The sequence below is a fragment of the Penaeus japonicus genome, unplaced genomic scaffold (genome assembly GCF_977035675.1).
Source record: "Penaeus japonicus unplaced genomic scaffold, GWHDUDI00000001_assembly GWHDUDI00002246, whole genome shotgun sequence".
Classification (NCBI taxonomy): Eukaryota; Metazoa; Arthropoda; class Malacostraca; order Decapoda; family Penaeidae; genus Penaeus; species Penaeus japonicus.
The window spans coordinates 1-3,094 of NW_028236648.1; the positions used below are offsets into that span (position 1 = coordinate 1).

Here is a 3,094-nt window from a genome sequence, read left to right on the forward strand (position 1 = left end):
CTAGGCCCAAACGGCTGGACCTCCTCCTCGACATGCCTCCCGTCTCTCGAGATACGTCTCTCGAGCACGCGTGGAATGCCGATGATAGGTCGATGAACATCTTCGTCAAGGAGGACGACAGGATGACGTTCCATCGGTATCCAGTAATCCGTAGTACAGACTGTATTCGAGGGCGAGTAGGATATACGAGGGGTCTTCATGTGTGGGAGATCAACTGGTCCACCCGGCAACGTGGGACTCACGCAGTAGTTGGAGTAGCAACAGCAAAAGCTCCTTTACATTCTCATGGCTACCAGGGTTTGGTGGGCATCAATGATCAGTCATGGGGCTGGGATTTAGGACGAAATAAGTTGTACCACAATGCTAAGCAGGACGTCTCAGGCATTACATATCCTTCTCTATTAAACAATAACGAGACTTTTGTCGTACCAGATAAATTCTATGTTGTTCTCGACATGGACGAAGGCACTTTGGCATTTGTTGTGGAAAATCAGTACCTGGGGGTAGCGTTCCGAGGGTTGAAAGGCAAGAAGCTGTATCCTATTGTCTCGGCAGTGTGGGGTCATTGCGAGATTACAATCAGATACATAGGCGGTCTAGATCCGGAACCCCTGCCACTGATGGACTTGTGCCGGTATGTGATACGACAGGCGGTTGGAAAACAGCAACTCTCGCGAATCGAGGAACTCAATCTTCCACTTTCTATCACGCAGTACCTTCTTGTACCGCGACCGCAGGTGATACTCGAAAGCAGTTAGCCCTATACCTGCAGCTCTCTCTCTCCTCCCCTCCCCCCCCTCCACAGCTGATCATCAAGTCCATCCTCCACTCCTCTGTAACCCTGCTGCACCAAAGGAGTCACTCTGTAGCAAGTTAGAGCAACGGTGGATAAGGTGAGATTAAGCATCTATAGTGACAGTGGATAAAGTGAGATATAGTGTTTACAGCATCAATTGTTTGATAATAAAACATAAAAAGAAATTCAAATTTTGTTTTCATTTTCATAATTTTTTTTAACATCTTATAAAATGGACCGTCTATTTTTTCTCAGACAGACTTGGGGGGGGGGGGGCTGGCTTCAGCGCTTTCGCAATTGTGTATAAAAAAAAATGGACCGTCCATTTTTTCTCACCAGCTAAAGATTCTTTTTATTCAGACTGACTTGGAAGCTGGCATCAGCGCTTCCGAAAATGAGTATTAACCCTTGATGGAGGAATATGTTGATTTATTAAAAAAAAGGACTATAACAAGTTATGGTTTTTAATTTTATAACGCTTTAGAACTTATTTATTCGTATTAAAAAATGGACGTCCATTTTTTCTCACCAGCTAAGGTTAGGTTAGGTTAGGTTAGGTTAGGTTAGGTTAGGTTAGGTTAGGTTAGGTTAGGTTAGGTTAGGTTAGGTTAGGTTAGGTTTAGGTTAGGTTAGGTTAGGTTAGGTTAGGTTAGGTTAGGTTAGGTTAGGTTAGTTTAGGTTAGGTTAGGTTAGGTTAGTTAGGTTAGGTTAGGTTAGGTTAGGTTAGGTTAGGTTAGGTTAGGTTAGGTTAGGTTAGGTTAGGTTAGGTTAGGTTAGGTTAGGTTAGGTTAGGTTAGGTTAGGTTAGGTTAGGTTAGGTTAGGTTAGGTTAGGTTAGGTTAGGTTAGGTTAGGTTAGGGTTAGGTTAGGTTAGGTTAGGTTAGGTTAGGTTAGGTTAGGTTAGGGTTAGGTTAGATTAGGTTAGGTAGGTTAGGTTAGGTTAGATTAGGTTAGGTTAGGTAGGTTAGGTTAGGTTAGGTGAGATTAGGTTAGATAAGATGAGGTAAGGTAGGTTAGGTTAGGTTAGGTAGGTTAGGTTAGGTTAAGTTAGGTTAGGTTAGGTAAGGTAGGTTAGGTTAGGTTAGGTAAGGTAGGTTAGGTTAGGTTAGGTTAGGTTTAGGTTAGGTTAGGTTAGGTTAGGTTAGGTTAGGTTAGGTAGGTTAGGTTAGGTTAGGTTAGGTTAGGTTAGGTTAGGTTAGGTTAGGTTAGGTTAGGTTAGGTTAGGTTAGGTTAGGTTAGGTTAGGTTAGGTTAGGTTAGGTTAGGTTAGGTTAGGTTAGGTTAGGTTAGGTTGATATTGAATAGCCCTGTCTCAACTGAAGGAACCACTGAAGAGTTGGGCTGTGAAAGGAAGAAACAGGTATGCATCATAAGGGGAAGAAACAGGATTATATATGTCTCCAGGGGAGAGATTGATCTGGAGGTGTGGTCTCCCTAGTGCGGAGCGTGGGAACTAGGAATACTAATCCAACTTGCACCCCTCCTCTCTCTCCTCCTAGGAGGAAAAAACACTCATGTTCTAGGGAAGTATTCCCATTTTTTGTTATTCTTTTCAAAGACATATGATGTAGATCTACTGACCTTCCTTTTAATGTCAATGAATATCTATATCTACCTACTTTGAGAGATCATCAAACCATAATAAAACTGTTTCTGATCTTACATATTATATTATTAAGTTCCTACAAGACATGTAATTATACCTTCGTATATCTAGACGTCTTTATAGAACACTTAAAAAACCTTAAAACTGTTCGACTGAATACAAACATTTTTTATGAGCATTTGTAATTTTAAGTTTTTGTTTTTTATTTTCCATTTTTGTGAAACATCACAGGCATGCCTATTTATACATCTTAACAGTCTATTTCTAGATATCATCCTATGGACACTTTACATTCTTCTTTTATAAAGCTCCCATCTTGGGAAAAACATATTTGACATATTCATACATCACTATACTCCAAAAAATCTGTATGAAGCATACACCATAGAGACTTATTTCCTTAATCCAGGGAAACCTCTTTACATGTGTATATATCTATCTATATATTTATTTTTTCTCCTCTGAGTTTTTATCTCGCGGAATTATAACTCACTATCAATGCAGTGTTGAAACAAAATATATATATATATACATAAATATAATATGAATAACTTCTAAATTAAAAAGAAGGAATACATATATATAATATATAATATATATATATAATATATAATATGCATATAATATAAATAACTTCTAAACCAGTGAAACATGCCTCTGTAACTTCTTAAAGGTAGTGAGGCCACTGGGGGGA

At 39.3% G+C, this 3,094-nt stretch overlaps 1 pseudogene across 1 annotated transcript; it reads left to right on the forward strand.

Annotated features, from left to right (window-relative positions):
• The first annotated feature begins 8 nt into the window (after positions 1-8).
• Positions 9-1,202, forward strand: LOC147466279 (protein gustavus pseudogene; annotated as a pseudogene). The gene has a single exon (XR_015190934.1). The product of XR_015190934.1 is annotated as a protein gustavus pseudogene (transcript).
• The last annotated feature ends 1,892 nt before the right edge of the window (positions 1,203-3,094 follow it).